At 44.0% G+C, this 25,179-nt stretch overlaps 1 pseudogene; it reads right to left on the bottom strand.

Moving 5' to 3' along the window:
* Positions 1 to 6,059: 6,059 nt before the first annotated feature.
* Positions 6,060 to 7,371, bottom strand: LOC123156881 (GDSL esterase/lipase At1g28600-like; annotated as a pseudogene).
* Positions 7,372 to 25,179: the final 17,808 nt, after the last annotated feature.

Below are 25,179 nucleotides of genomic sequence, written 5' to 3'. Positions count from 1 at the left end.
CGAGCACTGGGCTGCAGCTAAGCCCCCGAGTGAGAGGCAGACTCACCACTCGGTAGGATTTCTCAAACTTAGGCGAGCACTAGGCTGCAGCTAAGCCTCCCGAGTGAGAGGCAGAGTCACCACTCGGTAGGATTTTTCAAACTTAGGCGAGCATTGGTCTGCAGCTAAGCCCCCGATTGAGAGGCAGACTCACCACTCGGTAGGATTTCTCAAACTTAGGCGAGCACTGGGCTGCAGCTAAGCCCCCGAGTGAGAGGCAGACTCACCACTCGGTAGGATTTTTATAACTTCATCCTAGGCGAGACAGATTCGCAGCTAAGGCAACAAATACAAAAGAAATAAACAACAATCACTCGGAAGACTGTAAAATTATGTCTTTTGATAATCAAACTAAGAGGTACTTCTTATTACATCTCATCAGTCTAAATACTTAAGAGTAAAAAGGGCGGAGCAGTTCCGCATTCCAGGCGCGTGGTTCATCTTTGTTGTGCTCTACGTTGAAGAGACGGTACGCTCCGTTGTGGAGTACCTTGGTGACGATGAAAGGGCCCTCCCAAGCGGGGGCGAGCTTGTGTGGCTTCTGCTGATCCACTCGGAGGACCAAGTCCCCTTCCTGGAACGCACGACCTCTTATGTTCCTGGCATGGAATGGACGCAAGTCTTGCTGATAAATGGTCGATCGGATCAAGGCCATCTCTCTTTCTTCCTCCAGGAGGTCGACTGCATCTTGTCGAGCTTGCTCTGCTTCCTCTTCTGAGAAGAGTTCGACTCGGGGAGCGTTGTGGAGCAAATCACTCGTTAAAACAGCTTCGGCTCCGTAGACTAAAAAGAACGGAGTCCGTCCAGTCGACCGATTGGGGGTTGTCCTCAGCCCCCAAAGCACTGATGGGAGGTCATCGACCCAAGCTCCTGCTGCGTGCTTGAGTTCATGCATTAACCGGGGCTTCAGTCGTTTGAGAATCAGTCCATTCGCTCGCTCGGCCTGCCCATTCGACTGAGGATGGGCGACCGAAGCATAATCGGCCCTCATGCCTTGGGAAGCACAAAAGGCTCTGAACTCATCAGAGTCAAAGTTCGATCCGTTATCAGTGATGATGTTGTGCGGTACGCCATATCTGAATATCAACTCTCTGATGAAGCTCACAGCAGTACTTGCTTCAAGGTTTTTAATGGGCTTGGCTTCGATCCACTTGGTAAACTTGTCAACTGCTACCAGCACGTGGGTGAATCCGCTCCTGCCGGTCCTCTGAGGTCCAACCATGTCCAATCCACAAACAGCAAAAGGCCAGACGAGTGGAATAGTCTTCAGAGCTGATGCAGGTTTGTGGGACATGTTGGAATAAAACTGACAACCTTCACACTTGTCCACTATTTCCTTTGCCATCTCGTTGGAGTGTGGCCAGTAAAACCGGCTCGGTATTCTTTGGCCACGATGGTCCGAGAGGGCGCATGGTGACCATAGGTCCCCGAGTGAATATCATTGAGGATCATGCGGCCTTCTTCTGGCATGATGCACTTCTGGAAGACCCCAGTTACACTTTCTCTGAACAACTGTCCTTTTATCACAGTAAAGGCTTTAGACCGTCGGACAATCTGTCAAGCCTCTTCTTCATCCTCTGGGAATTCCTTCTTAAGAATGTATGCAATGTATGGCACTGTCCAGTCGGGAGTGATGACCAAAACCTCCATGACTAAGTCGACCATGGCGGGGATTTCGACTTCAGTCGGATTTGTGGCACTCTTGGGCTGTGGAGACTCTTCGGTGAAAGGATCTTCCTGAACTGAAGGTGAATGAATATGTTCCAAAAACACGTTTCGAGGAATGGCTTCTCTCTTTGATCCTATTGTTGCCAACTCATCTGCAGCTTGATTTTTCAGTCGGGGTATGTGGTGAAGCTCCAAACCTTCAAACCTCTTTTCCAGCTTTCTTACTGCATTGCAGTAACCAGTCATGGCTGGGCTCTTGACATCCCATTCCTTCATCACCTGATTAACCACCAAATCTGAGTCGCCATAGACCATAAGGCGACGGACGCCGAGTGAAATGGCCATACGCAACCCGTATAAAACTGCTTCATATTCGGCTTCATTATTGGAGGAATCAAAATGAATCTAGAGAACATAACTAAGCTTGTCTCCACGGGGAGATACCAATACTACCCCCGCACCAGAACCATTTAGCATCTTGGAGCCATCAAAGAACATAGTCCAATGCTCCGAGTGAACTTGAGTCGGTAATTGTTGCTCAATCGACTCGGCAAGGAAATTTGCGATTGCTTGGGACTTGATCGCTTTCTTTGCCTCAAACTTGATATCCAATGGAACGAGTTCAATCGCCCATTTTGCCACTCGGCCAGTTGCATCTCTGTTATTCAGAATTTCAGATAGTGGCGCATCGCTGACGACTGTAATGGAGTGGTCAGAGAAATAATGCGCAACCTTCTTCATGGTCATGTATATTCCATAGACAAGCTTCTGATAATGTGGATATTGTTGCTTGGATGGAGTCAGGACTTCAGGGAGGTAATAGACTGGGCGTTGAACCTTGTAAGCTTTTCCTTCTTCTTCTCGCTCGACCGTGAGTACTGTACTGACGACTTGTCCAGTGGCTGCAATGTAAAGCAGTAAAGGCTCTTTGCTGATTGGCGCAGCGAGCACTGGCTGGGTGGAAAGCAGGGTTTTGAGATCTGCAAACGCTGCATCAGCTTTTTCAGTCCACTCAAACTTATGAGACTTCTTTATTAGTCGGTAAAGAGGCAAGGCATTTTCACTGAGACGAGAAATGAATCGACTCAGGGCGGCCAAGCAACCAGTCAGCTTCTGAACGTCATGCACTCGCACTGGGCGTTTCATTCGGAGGATTGTATCAACTTTTTCTGGATTAGCGTCGATCCCTCGTTCGGAAACGAGAAAACCGAGTAACTTTCCTCCTGGAACTCCAAATGTGCACTTTGACGGATTAAGCTTGATATCGTACCTCCTCAGGTTGGCAAAGGTTTCTGCAAGGTCAGTCAATAGGTCGGAACCTTTGCGAGACTTGACCACAATGTCATCCATGTATGCTTCCACATTCCGACTGATTTGAGTGAGCAGGCACTTCTGAATCATTCTCATGAATGTGGCTCCGGCATTTTTCAACCAAAAGGCATGGTGACATAGCAAAAGCACCCGAATGGGGTGATGAAGGTTGTTTTTATTTCATCGGGACTATACAGTCGGATCTGATGATATCCGGAATATGCATCTAAGAAAGACAAGCGCTCGCACCCTGCAGTCGAGTCAACAATCTGATCGATGCGAGGGAGAGGGAAGTGATCTTTCGAGCAGGCCCGATTGATATGCTTGAAATCAATGCACATACGAAGTGAATCATCCTTTTTGGGGACCATGACTATGTTGGCTAGCCACTCGGAGTGGTAGATTTCACGGATGACTTCTGCTGCCAACAGCCGAGCCACTTCTTCGCCAATTGCTTTTCTCTTCTGCACGGCGGACCGCCGAAGGTGCTCTTTGACGGGTTTTATCCTGGAGTCGACACGCAAACTGTGCTCAGCCAGTCCCCTAGGTACACCTGGCATGTCAGAGGGTTTCCATGCAAAGATGTCCCAGTTCTCACGGAGGAACTGGATGAGCGCTTCTTCCTATTTGCTGTCGAGTGTTGTTGAAATATGAGTCGGCGCAGCGTTGGGATCGGTTGGGTGAATGTGAATCGGCTTCGTTTCACCAGTTGACTGAAATGCAGAGTCTGTAGCGGGCTTCTTGGCTCGGAGCAAATCACTCGGATCCGCACTCTTCTGATACTCTCGTAATTCTACCGCTTCCATCTGAGCGTCGGCGATTTTGGAACCTTTCTGGAAGCATTCCTCTGCCTTCTGCCGATTGCCAGTTACTGTGATCACACCTTTGGGGCCAGGCATTTTCAACTTGATATACACATAACATGGTCGAGCCATAAAATGGGCGTAGGCTGGCCTACCCAGGATGGCATGATAGGCACTCTGGAAATCCACGACCTCAAATATCAACTTCTCCTTACGGTAATACTTGGAATCACCGAAAACCACGTCGAGGGAGATCTGGCTGAGTGATTCGGCTTTCTTCCCAGGGATAACACCATGGAAACTCATGTTGCTCTCGCTAAGTTTGGACATCGGAATGCCCATCCCCTTCAAGGTTTCAGCGTAAAGGATGTTCAGACCGCTGCCACCGTTCATCAGTACTTTGGTCAGTCGAGTGCCCCCAACCACGGGGTCGACCACCAGTGCTTGCCTCCCAGGGGTGGCCACACGAGCAGGATGGTCCGACTGGCCGAACGTGATGGCTGTCTGAGACCATTTCAGGTAGGTGGTCGTCTCCGCAGGGGCGACCATATTCACTTCTCTATTGATGACCTTTAATCGACTCTTGCTTTCAACATCAACAAAAATCATCAGAGTGGAATTGACTTTAGGATAGCCATCGTCTTCCTCGTCATCCTCGTCTTTGTCCGACTCTTTCTCCTTCTCATTGGGTTGTTTCTCTTGGAACTTCTAGATCAGGAGTCGACACTGCCGAGTGGTATGCTTCGGGTAAATCAGATTACCTTCTTCATCTTTCTTAGTGTGGATGTGACATGGCAAATCCAGCACGTCATTCCCTGCTTGATCCTTTACCTTCTTAGGGGGGCAGGGCCCCTTGGGTTTTCACTTAAACTTTCCTTGATTTACTGCCGCAATCTCTTCAGGTTCCGCTGGCTCGGCCTTACGCTTCTGTTTCCGACTGGAGTTACCTCCACCGGCCTCTTGGCCGGCTAGCTTGCCTTTCCCGCTACGGAGTCGATCCTCTTCTTCTCTGTTAGCGTACCGGGTGGCTATCTCCATCATTCGAGTCAGAGTCATATCCCCAGTCTTTGATGCCTTCCTTGAAAGCGCACACTGCCTGATGCTCTGAAACATTCTCAACGGTGTGGTGCAAAGGGGACCACCTCTGGATAAAATCTCTCAAGGTCTCACCCGACTTCTGAACACAATGCTATAACTCGGTCAACCCCGTTGGTCGTTTGCACGTGCCTTCGAAAGTTCTGACGAACACTCGAGCCAGTTCCTCCCAACTGTATATACTGCTTGGAGCCAACTGAGTCAACCACGCTCGGGCTGACCCTTCCAACATCAGAGGAAGATGTTTCATCGCAACCTCATCGTTTCCACCGCCAATCTGTACAGCCACTCGGTAATCTTCAAGCCAAGTTTCAGGCTTAGATTCCCTGGTGAACTTACTGACTCCGGACGCCAACCTGAAATTGGGAGGTATCACTGCTGCTCTGATGGCCCTGCTGAAACACTCGGGACCAGAAACATGCACTCGGCTGCCACTTGGACGATCTCTGCCAGGGTCTTCTCTGTGTGCTCTGTTCCGGTCGGCCAGGCCTTGAACGAGGATTGACCTCGCGTCGAAGCCCGGTTCCCTTGGGTCGACTGAAGCTCTACGCTCACCACTGTGACGGCACCTGTCATCGTTCCGCTGAGGCACATACGATGCACTCCTCGGAGGAGGCGTGGGCCCTCGATGGCGATTGTCACGGTCGAGTGGATGATCATACTGCCCACGACCTTCACACCGTGGAGGCGATCTTGGGCTGTGAGCCGACTAAACTGTGTCCGCTGCAACGGATCTGCTGTGAATCCTATTCCGCGACTGAGATACTGCTGTATTTTGCTCTCCTGCTGCCCTGAGCAGGGCCCGGATCTGCATCAACCCTCTGCCAGCTTCTGACTGGGAAGGTTGGATTGACTCTGCTATTCGGGCCGTAGCCATAAGATTTTGAATCGGAGTGCGGTATACCTTAGGTGGAGGTGGAAAAAGCTGTCATCGACTGGACTCATGGATCCGCTCCTGAGCGCGCTGGTCGAGAGCCCGTTGAAGGTTATCCAATCGAGTGCGCTCAGCCAAATTAACAAGATTGACCAATAGTATATGTCTTTATTTATTTTTGTTTTTCCAACGGTTTGATACACATATGTTACAAAGTATCAGCAGCCGCAGTAATTATTCAAGACTCAAAATGAAGAAACTGAATTTTCCTAGCAAACGTGGAGCAACGGTGTGTCGGCGTACGGGCCGTTGAGCACCCCATTGGCAATGACGTTGTACGCCTTCTCTGTCATGTGGACCTGGTCCCAGCTGGCGAACCTGGACGGGTCGGGGCAAAGCCTCGCCGTCTGGTTGCACGTATGGCCGGTGCCGTAGGGGCCATTGCCACCACAGCACGCCACCAGAGGGTCGTCAATGCCATACCTACTGGGATTCTTGACGAACTCCATGAAAGCACCATAGTAGTCGGCGTAGATGATCTTCACGTCGGCGTTGAGCGACTTGAGCTTGCCGACCTCCTGCTTCAGCAACTGATTATGCATTTGGGAGAAGTCGTTGAACCGCTTGAGGCAGTGGTACTGATCGTAGTCCGCCGACTTGTTGCTCTTGTTACCACTCAGGTACGCCGGCACACACCCGATGGGGAAGTTCCCCGGGACAAGGACCGTCTTGGCACCGAGGTTGATCACCTCCTGGACGCCGTCGCCTATGCGGGCAATCACGTCGGGCATGTACTGCTCGGGCGTGTGTGTGTCATCGCCGTGTCCTGCGAAGAACCAGAAGTTGTAGTCGTTGCCGCCGATCTCACCAAACACGATCAGCGACTCGCTCAGTAGGCTCTTGGTGGCAGCTGATCATCACGGGAAGAAAAACAAAGGAATAAGCTGACCAACTAAAATATGATAAGCTGCACCGAGAAAACCTATGTTTTCGCATGCGTTACGTACCATCTCCCGGAGCAATCCGTGCCAGCACTTTCTTGAATGTAGCCAGCTGATCATCGAGGCTCCAAGAAAACGGCACGCCGAATTTATACCTCTTGAAGAAGTTCGGGTTTAGCGCCGTGGCACCGTACAAGGCCAAGTTGGCGCCGGCCGGGAACTGGCCCGTGTTCTCCTTGGGCAGGCTCGGCGGCAGCAGCGGCAGGCCCAACGCTTGCGCTGACACAACATCACGCACCAAATTTAGCACTCATATGGAAATCGGACTATTGGATTATTGGAACACACACACATGCATGCATATGTACTCACCGTAGAAGTCGACGATGAGACGCCCGTCGGAGGCACGTCCCGTGGGATGGTGGAAGTAGGTCTCTCCATAAGGGGGCACCGAAGGTGGACCCGGATTCTTATTGTTACGACCGGTGTACGCGAAGTTGCCGGCATCAGTGATGGAGTCGCCGAAGGTGAAGATGCGTTTGAAGCAGCTGCACGACCCTAGATCAGCGTTGAGCAATAGGATGGCAAAGACCAAGGGGGCGGCCACGGAAATGGAACAGAGGCGATTGGGACTTCACATCTTAGCTATCTGGCTAAGCATGAGAAAACAGGGACGCCAGCTACCTACCTATCTGATTATGAACAAAAGTGTTACAGATGTATGTTTCGTTTTGCATTCCAGATGAGTTCCCTCGGTCCACATTTTATATTAGAGCGTTATGCGGTCGAAGCGTGTATATCAAGATGTTTATAATTTTAATTAATGGTATATTTTTAGCAGGGCGTATTTTACTACCCCACTATTCTTACCCTGCAATTATATTATATGGTTGGTGCATTGGGAAGATATCGCCAAATATGGAATTCTATACAAATGCAGTCTTTAAAGATAATATTTGGGGTTCCATGCCATTAATTCATGCACTATATATGGGCCGACTATTGAATAGGCACCTGAAATTTGTTTTGTGATTTCACTCAAATTGCTCTCCACCATCTGATTAGGCTCCAAAGGCCCATCTGCCATCATCTTCCTTCCTCTGCTTAACAGGTCACTGACAATCACTTCTTTCCCTACAAGACTATATATTAAAACCGAAATAAATAAAAGCTGAAGTTTCTTTTTGGAAAGAATGAATTGAAGACATTTGTATTACCCTAAAAAAAGAAAGGAAGTAAATAAACTTTAAGGAAATGACAACAAAAACTTGAACACAAGTTACACAGAAACAATATACATAATAATGCAACTTTCAGACAATAGTATAGTTCACACACATTTGGTAAAAAAAATAGTGTAGTTCACACACATATTACGTAATACTTGCGTTTATACTTGGAGATTAATCGCCTCATGTTATATTGGTGGAACCGTCTCGTGTGCATGTACACGAGAGCACGTTGAAGATGAATTTTGTTTCATACTGATACCGCACGTGCGTGCAAACTATACACATGCACACCCGCGACACTCATGCGTGCACAAGCACGGTCACCCACACAACACACATGTACACATGCAGCGGTGCGCGGACACATATACACGACATGCACACGTGGATTACGCGTGTTGGAGTATAGATTATGGTAGGCTAGGATTTATTAAGATTGATTGTATTCTTTCTTATGTGATTCCTACCTTGTCTCTAGGAGAGGCTTCTCCCCCTCCAAATCATGTACCGCATTATGTCCATCCCTCTCTATTCCTTCTACACTTTATTTTCTTTTATCTAGCTTTTTAAATTTAAAATTATGAAAATTAAAAAGAAAACTTAGGTAATTTGTCCGAAAACGTAGTTAATTCTTCTACACTACATTCATTCTGCGCTATATGTCCCTTTATCTAGATTCCCAAATTTAAAACTATTCGAATTCAAACAACAAATTCATTGCTTTTTACAAAAGAATATACATTCATTTATCTGCACTATATTTCCTTTGATCTAGATTTTTAATTCAAACTTATTCAACTTCAAACAAAAATTTTGCTGATTTTTCTAAAAAAAATATGAAACTATGATCATTTCAAGGGTGAGTGATATTTTTTGAATAGTGCAAAACATTTTTAAAACTACATGAACATTTTTTAGATTGTATAATAATCTTAAAATGCGACGAACATTTTTCTGAGATGCGTGAACATTTTTAAAATCCAACATACGTGTTTCTAAATACTCAAACATATTTCTTATATTTTTTATAATGTTTTTATAATTTCACATACATTTTTTAATGCATGATTTTTTTAATGCCAAAAACATCAGAATATAAGTTCTTCTCTTACACATAAAAAAGAGATGGCAACATAAAAAATATTCCCCATATATGATATTGGGTCGCCATAGATAGTTAGTTCGCTCAGGCACGAGCGACCACGAGGTCACACCGCGGAGCTACCTCTTTTTGGGTTATATTTTGTCTATAATTATTCGGTCCCTATTGGTTGGTAGGATATAAAATTTAGTCGTGTGAACTGAACATGAATCATCATTGGTCTGTTGGCAATTCGCGCGAGGTTACTATCCACGGGTCGTGGGTTTGAAACCTTCCATTTTATTTGAGGGGCTATCATGTAAATAGAAAGAAAACTGATTGCATTTCTGCAATTTTATCAAGCATGCAGGGTTGCAATGGCTGACAGCGGGTCTGGCTACGTTGGCGTGCCGTGGAGACAACAGATATGCCCGCGTAGGCGAAATGTAACCGGATTTGCATGCCTGTGCAAGTTTGATGACTAAAATCACGTATTTTAAAATTTTATGCAACAAACTGGCCGTCGCATTCAAGTTCTAAGACTTCAAGTGTATTTACCTCTACATAAAGATATCGAATCTCTAAGAAAATACCGGTGTTGCATGCCAGCAACCAGTACCACCGGTCCTACAAGCGTGAGCCTCCATTCACTGTTCCCATGTGGGCATGCAATATACTCCACGGCAAGATGCCCTATGCCACACAGTGACAACCCAACCTAGAACTAGACATTGTATATAGAAGACTAAGTCGAGCACTACTCTGGGTGGTGACGCCACCGAAGAAGATAAATCCTGGTTGGGACTTCTTTTCGACTTTCAAGGGCTATCTCCTTATGGTACTTTTGTAAGTGCACAATTTTTAACCATCCTATTTTTGTTGTTTAGTGCAAATTTTTGTAAGCATTAATTGTGAAAAGAACATGATGCACACTTACAATAGTAATTTTAGATATTAATTCATGGAAACTTTGTTATACGGGAATTATCTAGAATAAAACATCGGTCATTCCACATGTTTATTAATGTGGACATTGAAACATATCACCGAGAGTCGAAGTTAACTGGCGGTTATTGCTATCCCCTGTCGGGTGTTTTTTTTCTCAAATAGTTGTGTCACACATGTACTGTCGGTCATTTTCACTTATAGGTGAGTGTTTTGTTTTCACCTTCCAATAATAAATTTCACCGCCGGGCATTACATATAATCCCGGTGGGTGTCGCAAGAACCATCAGACACTACAATGGACCGTCGGGTATTACTTGTAATCCTCATGGGTGTAGCAAACTACGTCGGATATTACAATGTACCATCAGGCATTACATGTAATCCTTGTGGGGGTAACAAAAGCCGTCGGACATTAGAATGAACTGTGGGCATTACATATGGAATCCCTATGGATGTAGCAAAAACCATTGGACATTATAATGAGCACGCAAATATTAAATTGGATACTCAAGAGTTGAATTTTCACCGTCAGGCAATATAGTATACCATCAGGTATTAGTAGTATAACATGTGAGTTGATAATAACCGTCACCGTACCATTGGGATGACAGTAGGCTATTTCTATCATAATCGACTGCTCGTCGGCTATTACATTTTCACCATTAGAGGTATGATGATTTCTAGTAGTGAGAACATGATATGGCATACAAATAATTGCCACTTTAATTCTTTAGTGAAATATTTTGGTAATGGGCGAGGCTTGATAAAACATGAAATAGAACATTGGAATTGAACGTTGACTATATAATACATGAGACCACATCGTCTATGAAAATTAATACATGGAAGCCGGAAGGTGCGGTAGTAAGTTTCTTGTATATACAAGATATCAACATATAAGATTGTTCTATGAAGGATTGCACTAAAATTGGATAATTATTTCATCATATAAGTGTTGAATTGTGAGCTATGAGTACGAAGCTCCATGGAAAGAAAGACATGAGCATGCTAATATCAAAAGGAATCAACAATGGTCTAGCCATTCCACACTCTGTTATCTTTCAATTGTGAAAACAAAATCCTTATAATTATATGGACCATGATTCAATCTAATAAATAGTCAGGCCTTACTTTATTAGGATGGAAGTAATTGGAAGAAGTTAATTATGCTTCATCTAGTAACCGGTGAGTTCATTTGCTTGATTATATGCATATAATTCCAAGTCCTTCCTGAAGAAATGGCTGCCATTAATTTTCTTTGCTGGAGGCTCAATTGGTTTGATTGGGTCTAGCCTATAGGACACGAACATAACTTCTGTTTGCCTTGTCTTTCATGGATTTCGAGTGATATTCATACCCAAATGATAAGTACCTGACGTGTGGTATTTAGGATTTCACCCCGGACACGTTCATAGCCATCTGATCACCAGCACGAATCGTGGCTCATGTCATCTTGCCACGCCGTAAGTAGAAGTGTTCGGTACATGGCGTGACAGCCCGAATGATCCACTCGCATGACACACCAATCTCTCCCCAATCCCCACCCATCCCCCATCCCCACTTCTCTTCCTCCCATCCACGAGGACTTGGCAGTAGCCTAGTGGCAAGGTCACTGTGGCGCACCATGCATACAGGGGTTCGACGAATTTCCGCGATCTCACCCGGGTGGGCTTCTATAAAAATATTTCCTTCGTGCTACTTCCCATGGATCTCATTTTCTTCCCCTCCCATCCACCACCCTGACCCCACACTGACACAACTTCTTCACCTGCTCTCGACGGCGGCTGAAAGAACATGCGGTGCCCCCATGTTTGGTTTTGGTAATTGATGACAATCTCTATGGACTAATGGTTGTCTTGAGTTGTATTTGAAGGATTTGTCCATAGGCTTTTCTTGAAGTCCATGTGTTGGTTTCAAGGAGTTTTTGAGTTGACCAAGGTGCTATTAAGAAATTATACAAAGATTGGTCATGCGAGTGTTGAGCTTATTGCAAGCATGTCTTGAATAAGAAGGTTGTGTGATCATTCATGTTTACCTTCAAGACATCATCCAAATGAAGAGAGTTGCAAAGATTCAAGGTTGATCAAGACTAAGTCAAGAGTGAATCAAGTTGATCAACTCACAAAGCATAGAAGATGTACCGAGAGGGATCAAGTGATCCCATGGTATGGTAAGCATTGTCCATTACACTTTATGTACTAACCCATGGTCTATGTGAGAGTTGTATGTGGGGTTAGGTACGTATCCATGGGCTTGCGTCAAGAGGAAGATATCATACAACCCATGGAAAGGATGACATCAAGTGGTGATCGTCATCAAGATTGCCGTGTGCAAGTTCAAGTGGAGCATTACGAAGAGATCAAGTGCTTGAATCATGCAATCCATTGTGGTGTCAATGGACTTGTGAATATGTGACGAAGAGTGGCTCACCCATAGTGAACTATGGGGGAGCAATCATCTAGTCTTCATCGAGCCAACGCAATCAAGAAAGGTGGTCCAACTTGAGGGAGTCAAGATCGTCTTCATCTAGCTCAAGTGGACAATGTGCAAGGCAAAGGTTTTCCCTTGATAGGTTTTCTATTTTACCGGTCTTGTGGTGGTAGTTGGGAGACTGAGTTATAGGATCGTTTGCCGTACTATCAAGGGGGCTCTCAAGTTGGTAGCTTGATCGTATCGTTAGTAGAGAGCTCAAACCATTGCATCCTTGCATCATGTTTCTTGGTTCTTGTTTGGTTATCTTTGTGAGTCTTAGATCTTATGGTCATCTTGATTACAAGCTTGAGTTCATCGAAAACGGAGTTCGCTTGCGTCTTCTATGATGTTTTCGGTGTTGGAGGTTTTACCGGTCTTATCCGATGAAGGGTTCTCACCATTTTCTTATGGGACTTTTATCATTTGCTTATTCTTGATATTTATATCAATATTGTGTTAGCCCATGTCGTTAGCTTTCCAACAAACTTGGTTTCGTTGAATTCGGAGTCCGTTTGCAAAAGTTGTGGTTGTTTTGGTAAAGGCTGCAGCGGTACTACCGCGACTGGAGCGGATGTAATTATTTACTACCGCTCCAGAGCAGTACTACCGCGGCTCCTGAGCGGTAGTACCGCTCCAGAGCAGTACTACCGCGGCTCCTAAGCGGTAGTACCGCTCCAGACCAAAATCTCGTGTTTTGCTCAGCGGAAGTAGGCACAGAAGTATTTTTTAGTACCGCTCGCTAGCAGTAGTACCGCTACCATTTGCGGTAGTACCGTGAGGTCGAGCGGTAGTACCGTGAGGACGAGCGGTACTACCGCTCCGAAGGTTCTTTTGGCCTTTTTGCCTCCTCGCTTTTGTGTTTCGAAGGGGTACTACCGCCCTAGCGGTAGTACCACTCCTTGGAGCGGTAGTACCGCTCTGTGCGGGCTGTGAGCATAACGGTTGGATTCAGGAGCTCCTATAAAAGGGGTTCTTCTTCCCCATTCAACCTTATCCTTTGAGCTCGTGTTCTTCCCCCATTGTTGACCTTCTTCGAGCTTGCTAACTCTCAATCCCTCCATGAATTCTTGCTAGTTTTTGAGGGAAAAGAGAGAGGAGATCTAGATCCACGTTTCCACCAGTCACTTTCTCCTCTAAGTGAGGGGAACCCCTTGGATCTAGGTCTTGGAGTTCTTCGTGTTCTTCTTTCGTTCTTCCTCTCATTTTCCTCCCTAGCATTAGTTGCTTTGGTGGGATTTGGGAGAGAAGTACTTGGGCACTCCGTGTGCCCTTGCCATTGCATTTGGTGCATCGGTTTGAGTTCTCCACGGTGATACATGGAAGTGAAGTTTGAGAAGATTATTACTCTTGGGTGTTTGGGCACCCTAGAGCTTGTTCCTCTTGGTTGCCTTGGTGCCCTAGATGGTTGGTGGTGTTCGGAGCTCAATCATTGTGGTGTAAAGCTCCGGGCAAGCGTCGGGGTCTCCAATTAGGTTGTGGAGATCGCCCCGAGCAATTTGACGGGTACCGGTGACCGCCCCCAAGGGTTGCCAAAGTGTACGGGTTCGGTGACCGCCCCCAAGGGTCGCCATTTGTACGGGTTCGGTGACCGCCCTCAAGGGTCCCTTAGTGGAATCACGACATCTTGCATTCTGCGAGGGCGTGAGGAGATTACGGTGGCCCTAGTGGCTTCTTGGGGAGCATTGTGCGTCCACACCGCTCCAAACGGAGATTAGCATCCGCAAGGGTGTGAACTTCGGGATACATCGTCGTCTCCGCGTGCCTCGGTTATCTCTTACCCGAGCCCCTTTACTTATGCACTTTACTTTGTGATAGCCATATTGTTCTTTGTCATATATCTTGCTATCACATAGTTGCTTATCTTGCTTAGCATAAGTTGTTGGTGCACATAGGTGAGCCTAGTTGTTGTAGGTTTTGTGCTTGACAAATTAACCGCTAGGTTTATTCCTCATTTGTTCAAGCCTAAACCGTAATTATTTTAAAGCGCCTATTTACCCCCCACCTCTAGGCGACATCCTCGATCTTTCAATTGGTATCAGAGCCACGTCTCTCTTTGTTAGGCTTAACCGCCTAGAGAGTAAAGATGTCGACTAGGGGATTAGGATTCTCTGACACTCTTAGTTTCGATGGCACAAATTTTGATGTTTGGGTAATTCGCATGCTTAATCTCTTTAGGGTCATGGACCCAAATTTAGAGCGAATTGTAGATATGGGTTTTTCTCCTCCAAAGGATCCCCAAAGATTATCTTTAGAGGATGAGAAAAACTCTTATCTCAATGCTCAAGCTTCTAATGTGCTTTTTGATGCTTTGAGCAATGTAGTTATATTTCAACTCATGTCGTTCCGAGATGCTCATGAGTTGTGGACGAAGCTTCAAGATAAATATGGTGTGACCAAGATTTGTGGGGATGATTGTTCTCCCTCCACCTCCGGTCGTATAGTCTTCTCAACTTCTTCTACTTCACCTACATGTGGTTTGCCACAAGGTAATGACATGGTGAGTAGTGTTGGTCATTGCAATGATGATAGTATGCTTATTGTGGATGATCCTTCATCACTATATTATTGCAATGCTCCTTCTTTGGGCTTTAACACTTCGAGCACTCCAAATGTTTCACATGCTTGTGTTGATAGTCCTTGCATATCATGTAGAAATTGCTTGACTAAATCTCATGATGATATGCTTGCTATGTCTTGTTGCCATGATAAAAATGCATCTATTTCCTCGAATTGTTGTGCTAACAATGTAGTGGAAACCGAACACTCCATGGAACAAGATGTGGTGTTTAATGGTGCCTCAAGGGATCCTACATCATCATCTATTGCTTTTTGCCTTATGGCTAAGGCGTCAAAGGTATCTCCTACTTTGTACCCCAATATGTCTCTTGATGATGATGTTGATGCTAATGATGATGAGGATAATGATGAAGAGAATGATAATGTTGCCTCCTTAAAAACTAAGGGGGAAATGATTTTTAAAGCTCTTCATAAAAATAAAATTGCTCGTTCCAACTTCATGGAAATAATGTCCATTGCCATTGATGGCAAGAAATACATTGAGGAGTTGGAATCTCATCTAGAGGAGCATGAGGTCACCATTGATAAAATGGAAGGTCATGGGCGTGATTACGCTAATGAGATTGCGGACCTCTCTCAAGCTCTTGAACTTGAACAAACCACCAAGGAATCTCTTGAGGAGACTTTTGCTCTAGAATTGTCTAAAGTGAAGGAATCTACTGATAGAGCTCTTAAGGTGGCCAATGTTTTTGAAACTAAAAATGCTAAGCTTGAAGTTGCTCATGCTAGACTCCTTGAGGATTTTGAGCACCTCGAAAATGGCTCAAGGGTCATCAAGGGTGAGCTCATCAAACTCACCGAGTCTCATGCTCAACTTGAAGCTTCTTATTTAAAAGAGCTTGCCAAGTTGCCTTCTCCTCTTGTTGTTAATGATGATGCTTGTGCTACTAATTCTATTACTTGTGAAGCATCCATTTTGAAGGAGAATGTTGAGCTACGGGCTCAACTTGAGGTGCTATCTTGCAATTATGGGAAATTGGAAGAAAGTCATGAAAAGCTCTCAAGCTCTCATGATGATCTTCTAGTATCCCATAGTGTGCTAAAGATAGCTCATGAGGCCATGATTGCTAAGGTAACATCTAGTGAGCCTCATGTGGATACTAGCACTACTTCTAGTCAAAATAGTATATTGCCATGTGCTAGTCCTTGTAATTCATCTACTCACAATGTTGGTACATCTTGTGATGAATTGCTTTCCTTGCCTTGTTGCTCTAACGATGAAGCTTATACTTCCTCTAGTACTTGTGTTGAGACTAACCATGTAGAGGAAATCAAAGAGCTCAAGGCCCAAGTCACTTCTTTGAAGAAAGACTTGGAAAAGTGTCATGAAGGGAAGGCCACACTCAACAATATCTTGAGTGTGCAAAAATCCCCAATGACAAAGGTGGACTTGGATTCAACTCCAACAAGAAGAAGAAGTCCAAGTTGAACAAGAAGAAGGGCCAAGAACAAGTCAAGAATTCGGCCAAGATTGTTTGCTTCAAGTGCAAAGTCGAAGGGCATCATGTTAGATCTTGCCCATTGAAGAAGAAGGCCATTAGTGTCAAGCAACAAGGGAAGAGGGCACAAGTTCAATCTCATGCTCAACATCAAGTTGAAGAAAGGCCTCTTCCCAAGAAGACTCAAGTTAATGCTTCTCAAATTGAGAAATCAAGTGAGAAGAAAGTGAAGAGTAGACGTTGCTACTTATGTCGTGAGAAAGGTCACGTCGCTTCTTCATGCACTAGTGGTAACTTATCCAACCCAATTATTATTGATGATATCTATTCTCTTGGTAAGGATAAGGTTGGCAATGTGTTTGCCAAGTTTGTTGGTACTCAAAGTGGTGTCAAGCAAAGAACCATTTGGGTAGCCAAACCTATTGTGACTAACCTCTTAGGACCCAACTTGGTTGGGGACCAACAAGCTCAAACTTGATCAATAGGTGTTGTTGGAGGGCATTGGAGACTTGGCTACATTATGAAGAATTAAGGGGACTTCATCACTCTTATTGTCTCAAGCCAAGTCAATTGAATCATCAAGTTTATATCTTATATCCAATGTGCCTCCTTGCGGTAACTTGTACTTAAAATTGCTTACATTGAAAGTTACTTGCCCCCTTGCATGTTTTGGTTTTGTTCCTTGCATGTGTTTGTATATGTTGTGATTCCAACTTGCTTATCTTGAGCAATCAAGTATGTGTATGTTGGTTTGCACATCATGTACGTGTGTGTCGTGTGTTGAGCCTTTATGCTTCTTGTTTATTTCCTAGTTGGCTCGTGTGAGAGATTAATGGAACATCCCATTTTGGGGGAGTGATGTGCTTTGTGCACCTCACAATCCTATAAATGTGTGTACATGAGGAATACCATCTAGTATTGATATTACAAGTTTATCTAGTCGCTAGGTGGTATATCTCTCATGAGAAATTCAAATTCTAAATAGTCCATTAATTATCTCTTGTTTGTTCCTCTTATTGCCTCTTGGTAAGTTCTTATTGGTATCACATTATGGGGGAGTAATATGCTAAGTGCATATTACAAGCCTAGAAAATGTGTACATTGAGATATTGTCACCTAGAATTGATATTGTAGATTATCTTGTTCCTAGGTGGCATGTTAGCTCTACAAGTTGCAATTTGCTTGTGTTTGTTGTGAAGATGATGTTGGATGTCCTTGTTATCTACCACCGGGAATTATTTCCAAATACTTCTTGTCTTTTGACAATTGGTAGTCACTTATGTGTGGTAGAATTTGTTGATCATCTTTACTTTGGCTTTTGTTTTTATTTGCCTTTTCTCTTGCCAAGGTTTGTGTCAACTCCCGGTGTCTTCCCTACCACTTGTGGATCTTGTTTATTTCTTGTTCTTGTCTAGTGTTTTCTAGATATAGTGAAAGTAGTGATCCCACCTTGTGCATTTTGTATTCAAATGCAAATCCTATATAATGCACAACTCGTGGGGGAGCTATCCTATTTTCTTTAGAACACTCTTCTTGTGATCCTTATCAAGTGTGTTTTGGTGGAAGGCAAGCCATTTCTTTTTGGTACTTTGTGCCATCATGAAACTTTGTTGAGAGCCTGGTTTGTTTGGAACCATCCTCTCTTTGGGAGTTTGACATCTTTAGTTTAGTGTGTATCAATGGATATCTCATTCCTTGATGTATCTTTAATGATATCTTCCAAGTGATGATTTCTCCATTTGGTATCCTTTTCACTTGGCATTTCTTTGTTTTTGGTTTCGGGTTTTGAAAGTCTTGAGCATGCATGTTTACTTCATGTATTTCATTTGGCATGCTTTCTTTCTTTGACTCAATATATAGGGGAAACTCCACCTAGTCTCAATTTGGATGAGATGTGCATGAAATTCATTTTCATATCTATATGCACATATTTATGTGGGGTTTGTCCTATGTATTGGTGTTTCTAACTATTTGGTCCCGATGAGTTTGGGTACCGTTTAGTTTGTGTTGTTCTTCTAGGAACATTTGGAGATGCATTGGATGCTCGGCTCACTCACAAGGAAGGTGTTGTCACCATGTGCATATTGGAGTCAAGCTAGGATGATCAATGAACTACTATCTACCTTCAATTGGTATCTACTACATCCTTCCAATGATATCTCGGTAACAAGTATCTATTCATGCTTTCTCCTCTTGCATTCAACCTTGTGTAGGTTGCATCTTGGCATGATATTCATTTCATATCTTGTGATACTTGTTTCCTCTCTCAAAGCATCCCAACGATGATCTCTTGTTGCTAGTTGTGATGACTTTGATGGATGTGTGTTTGGACTTCATTTATATACAATAAGACCATATCTATCCAAGTGCTATGCTTTCAAGCAAATATCTTATTGGTATATTTATGACTTCCTTGTGGATATCTTGTTCCTTCATGTTGTAACTATTTTGGGTGTACATCCTTCTTTGTAGATATATATATCATCATGATTTCGTCTACATAGAACCTTATACACTTGAGAGAAATTACATCTCTAGTTGATATCTTTTCTTTCACGTCCACCTTGTCTTTCTTATGTTATTTCTTTGGTGGCTCCGTGAAAGCTTTTGCCTTGAGTGCGTGTCCTCTATCATTGCATCTTGTTGCACTCTTGTGTGGTGAAGATTATTTTCCTCTTGCTTATCTTTACGAAGTTTTTGCCATCTTAATTGGTATCCCTCGTCTTGATGAGCCTCACCTCGTCTATCTTCACCACGGGTTGTCACAAGCATAGGTTCTCTTTTGCTTATTAGTAAGCTTGTGAACCCATTTGCCAGTTGTGTGTGGGAATGATAGGCCTTGCACCGTGTGCCTCATTCTTTCAAGACTATGTTGATGCTTAATGCTCATCCTAATTTTAGTCTTCTCAAGTGCTTCGCCATGACTCACACACATCATTTTGGTTGAGCCTATTCTTAAGTTGCCTCTTTTACATGTTGCTCAACCATGTGCTTGTTGCAAGCGCTAGGCTTTGTTTCCTATATGCTCACTTGCATTGGATGTGAGTTTCTATTGATTTTGGGGGAGCTATGATCCTATTTTGTGCACTTTGTATTCAACTACAAAAATTCTTATGTGTGCACAAATCATGGGGAGCTTCTCTAGTTTCTTTAGAACACTCCTTTGCGCTTTTCATAATATCTTTATTCTTGTGGCATGTAGGATCATTGGTCTAGTTGGTTCAATTGATATCCGTTGATTGCTTGCTTCAATTAGTATCTTCTGATTGCTTGTGTCTCTCTTTGTTATGTCTTTGTGGCATATCTTTTTGTTGCAATCTTTGGGCATCAATATAGTTTGTCTTCCTCCAAGTATTGGCAGTTGGGTATGTATATTGCATTCCACTCTCTTGTTGAGAAATACACAATTTATGGAGGACCACAATTTATATTGTCCTTCTTAGATTTTCGCCCATTTTGGCAATCGATGCCAATGGGGGAGAAGTTTCAGAGAGTTTTGTGGAGAAGTTTAGAGAGTTATCTCTTCTTGCTTTGTTTTTGTTCCTTAGCATTTGCATCTCATTCGCATGCACTATTAGTTGTCGCATTGCATGGTGATGCATAATTCCTTATATAAACTCTCTTGAAAGTGATTGTCATCAATTACCAAAATGGGGGAGATTGAAAGAACATGCGGTGCCCCCATGTTTGGTTTTGGTAATTGATGACAATCTCTATGGACTAATGGTTGCCTTGAGTTGTATTTGAAGGATTTGTCCATAGGCTTTTCTTGAAGTCCATGTGTTGGTTTCAAGGAGTTTTTGAGTTGACCAAGGTGCTATTAAGGAATTATCCAAAGATTGGTCATGCGAGTGTTGAGCTTATTGCAAGCATGTCTTGAAGAAGAAGGTTGTGTGATCATTCATGTTTACCTTCAAGACATTATCCAAATGAAGAGAGTTGCAAAGATTCAAGGTTGATCAAGACTAAGTCAAGAGTGAATCAAGTTGATCAACTCACAAAGCATAGAAGATGTACCGAGAGGGATCAAGTGATCCCATGGTATGGTAAGCATTGTCCATTACACTTTATGTACTAACCCATGGTCTATGTGAGAGTTGTATGTGGGGTTAGGTACGTATCCATGGGCTTGCGTCAAGAGGAAGATATCATACAACCCATGGAAAGGATGACATCAAGTGGTGATCGTCATCAAGATTGTCGTGTGCAAGTTCAAGTGGAGCATTACGAAGAGATCAAGTGCTTGAATCATGCCATCCATTGTGGTGTCAATGTACTTGTGAAGATGTGCCGACGAGTGGCTCACCCATAGTGAACTATGGGGGAGCAATCATCTAGTCTTCATCGAGCCAACGCAATCAAGAAAGGTGGTCCAACTTGAGGGAGTCAAGATCGTCTTCATCTAGCTCAAGTGGACAATGTGCAAGGCAAAGGTTTTCCCTTGATAGGTTTTCTACTTTACCGGTCTTGTGGTGGTAGTTGGGAGACCGAGTTATAGGATCGTTTGCCGTACTATCAAGGGGGGCTCTCAAGTTGGTAGCTTGATCGTATCGTTAGTAGAGAGCTCAAACCATTGTATCATTGCATCATGTTTCTTGGTTCTTGTTTGGTTATCTTTGTGAGTCTTAGAGCTTATGGTCATCTTGATGACAAGCTTGAGTTCATCGAAAACGGAGTTCGCTTGCGTCTTGTATGATGTTTTCGGTGTTGGAGGTTTTACCGGTCTTATCCGATGAAGGGTTCTCACCATTTTCTTATGGGACTTTTCTCATTTGCTTATTCTTGATATTTCTATCAATATTGTGTTAGCCCATGTTGTTAGCTTTCCAACAAACTTGGTTTCGTTGAATTCGGAGTCCGTTTGCAAAAGTTGTGGTTGTTTTGGTAAAGGCTGCAGCGGTACTACCGCGACTGGAGCGGATGTAACTTTTTACTACCGCTCCAGAGCAGTACTACCGCGGCTCCTGAGCGGTAGTACCGCTCCAGAGCAGTACTACCGCGGCTCCTAAGCGGTAGTACCGCTCCGGACCAAAATCTCGTGTTTTGCTCAGCGGAAGTAGGCACAGAAGTATTTTTTTAGTACCCCTCGCAAGCAGTAGTACCGCTACCATTTGCGGTAGTACCGTGAGGTCGAGCGGTAGTACCGTGAGGACGAGCGGTACTACCGCTCCGAAGGTTCTTTTGGCCTTTTTGCCTCCTCGCTGTTGTGTTTCGAAGGGGTACTACCGCCCTAGCGGTAGTACCGCTCTGTGCGGGCTGTGAGCATAACGGTTGGATTCAGGAGCTCCTATAAAAGGGGGTCTTCTTCCCCATTCAACCTTATCCTTTGAGCTCGTGTTCTTCCCCCATTGTTGACCTTCTTCGAGCTTGCTAACTCTTAATCCCTCCATGGATTCTTGTTAGTTTTTGAGGGAAAAGAGAGAGGAGATCTAGATCCACGTTTCCACCAATCACTTTCTCCTCTAAGTGAGGGGAACCCCTTGGATCTAGGTCTTGGAGTTCTTCGTGTTCTTCTTTCATTCTTCCTCTCATTTTCCTTCCTAGCATTAGTTGCTTTGGTGGGATTTGGGAGAGAAGTACTTGGGCACTCCGTGTGCCCTTGCCATTGCATTTGGTGCATCGGTTTGAGCTCTCCACGGTGATACGTGGAAGTGAAGTTTGAGAAGCTTCTTACTCTTGGGTGTTTGGGCACCCTAGAGCTTGTTCCTCTTGGGTGCCTTGGTGCCCTAGACGGTTGGTGGTGTTCGGAGCTCAATCATTGTGGTGTAAAGCTCCGGGCAAGCGTCGGGGTCTCCAATTAGGTTGTGGAGATCACCCCGAGAAATTTGACGGGTACCGGTGACCGCCCCCAAGGGTTGCCAAAGCGTACGGGTTCGGTGACCGCCCCCAAGGGTCGCCATTTGTACGGGTTCGGTGACCGCCCTCAAGGGTCCCTTAGTGGAATCACGGCATCTTGCATTGTGCGAGGGCGTGAGGAGATTACGGTGGCCCTAGTGGCTTCTTGCGGAGCATTGTGCCTCCACACCGCTCCAAACGGAGATTAGCATCCGCAAGATTGTGAACTTCGGGATACATCGTAGCCTCCGCGTGCCTCGGTTATCTCTTACCCGAGCCCCTTTACTTATGCACTTTACTTTGTGATAGCCATATTGTTCTTTGTCATATATCTTGATATCACATAGTTGCTTATCTTGCTTAGCATAAGTTGTTGGTGCACATAGGTGAGCCTAGTTGTTGTAGATTTTGTGCTTGACAAATTAACCGCTAGGTTTATTCCGCATTTGTTCAAGCCTAAACCGTAATTATTTTAAAGCGCCTATTCACCCCCCCCCCCTCTAGGCGACATCCTCGATCTTTCAGCGGCGGTGGTGAGGACGAAGCCACGACAGAGTAGTGCGCGAGCGTGGCGGGGGCAGCCGCTGCATGCGGGCGTGGTGCTACGCACATTGGATTTGGGGGCATCGGGGAGGAGGGAGAGCCCCCCAGCGTTGTGCTTCGGTGGGAGCTCGCGGCCTACGGATCGCAGCGAGAACTAGCGGGGGAGGTGATGGCATGGGGAGCCGGCGGTGGCACGGCGGAGGAGCATCCGCCTAGGCTCTCACTAGCTTGAGCCGGTGACCCATGGGTGGTGTGCGATGGGGAGGCGTTGGCACGGTCTGGATGAGGCTGCATGCCTCGGTCATGATGGTGCGGCTCATACCTCGGTCCTCTCTCGGCCAGAGGTAACCGCCGATGCCCCATCCACCCACCCATTTTCTCTGTCGCCACCGTAGTTCGCAATTTCAATTGCTTACTTTCATTGGCAATCATACATGGTTGCAGGAATCCACGATGCATGTTCTTACAACCACGACCACATCATATGAGCACCCAATACATGCATGGAAACTGAAGGATTTTGATGCACTTTTTCCTGAATGTATGAAATCTTCTAAGATACATGCACGGCAATTTTGTAGGCATAACCCGATATTTCTTGCACGCCCTTTCAATGCAGTACATGGCAGCTTAGGATTTCTTTTTATGTTTTGGTTCTGAATTTCTGGCATTTTCTACACATAACGCATGGAAATTTTTTAAGTCACTACCTGACACTTTTGTATTTTCTACACATAATGCAGGATTTATTTCGCATTGTTTCTGAATGTGTGGCATCTTCCCATGGCAATTTTTTGAGGTGTATTTGATTGTACAACAAAAAGCAATGGTTGAGGTTAGAAATCATGACAAGAAATGATTTTACATGGCAACTTAAACCTTATCGTGTTGACATGAACATGGCTAATTTTCTCACTTACATTGCAAAATTATTATACAACCCATGGCAGAAAAATTAAATAATGTGGCAAATTTAATATGCTTTTTTTCATGGAAAATTTTTCTTCTCAAAAATTTACCTTTTAGTTACATGGAAATTTTTACTTTGTAGCATGGCAAATTTTATTTACTGCCATAGAAAATTTACCTACATTGCCTTTCATTTTTTTGCTATCAACTTTTCCATGTCAAATTTTACTTTATTTTGGCATGGAAAATTTACTTTAAATACATGGCAAATTTACTTTCACGTACCTGGCAAATTTTACTCTAATCGCTCATGGCAATTATACCTTCTTTGGCCATGGCAAATTTACTTTATGGAACATGGCAAATTTCCTTTCTTATTGCCATGGAAAATTTGACAAGGTGTACAATCATTGAGTATTTGTGCATAGCATGAGGCAAAAATAAAAGTTAGGCAAGGCAAAATTTTCAATTTTATTGCCATGGCAAATACAGTTTTCTTTTGACATGTCAATTTAATACCTCATGGCGATATTTTTTTTCCTTTTCATGGGACCACAGTAAATTCAACATATCATTTTTTACTTTCAAGTACATTGAGCATGGAAAATGAACAAGAAACAAATTATACAATCATTGATTGCATTGAGAATACCATGAGGGGAAAAAGTTATGCATGGCAAATTCTTCATTTTTATTTCCATGGCAAATTCTTCATATGGCAAGTTTCAGAAAAAACTGTGTCTTAAAAACCATGGCAAGTTTCGGAAAAAACTGTGTCTTAAAAACCATGGCAAGTTTAAGATAATTGTTTTTGTAATGTTCATACGCGTAATGTAGGAAAATTTACTTCAAGAACCATCGCAATTTCATTTTTTAATATCATGACAAATAAGTTAAACTAGCGATATGACCTTTTCTGACATATAACTAGCTAACTTAATGGTGTTTTTCTCTCTTTTGCCTTGAACAATGTTAGTGCCTTTGTCATTGTTTAGGCACTGAAACAAGGCATGATGTCTTAGTGTTGTTTGTGTTGTCCTCTAGATAGAATTTTGAACTTGTTTTTGTACCTATGAATAAAGGAGGAGATGATTTGTCAAAACAAATTCTTGTTTTTGTACCTACATTCTTCTGACATGGCAAATCTTTCTGATTCTTTTTCCATGGTATGTTTTTATGTTTTCTGCTCTACAGTTGTATAATTGCCATGATGCTATCAGCAACTTAAATTGTGTTGTTTTTCAATGCTAATTAAGATGCTTTGCCATGTAAAGTTTGGAGTTTCGGTCACATGCCAATTAGCACTTGTAACGGCAAATTAACATGTGTTTCCATGGCAAGTGTCGATGTTTTTTCTGACCATGGCAAATTATCACTGTCAGCGTTAGTACATCTGAAGTTGTCCTTTCATG

The sequence above is a fragment of the Triticum aestivum genome, chromosome 7B (genome assembly GCF_018294505.1).
Source record: "Triticum aestivum cultivar Chinese Spring chromosome 7B, IWGSC CS RefSeq v2.1, whole genome shotgun sequence".
NCBI lineage: Eukaryota > Viridiplantae > Streptophyta > Magnoliopsida > Poales > Poaceae > Triticum > Triticum aestivum.
The sequence above is the reverse complement of the archived record's forward strand: the minus strand, read 5'-3'. Positions and strand labels throughout refer to the sequence as shown.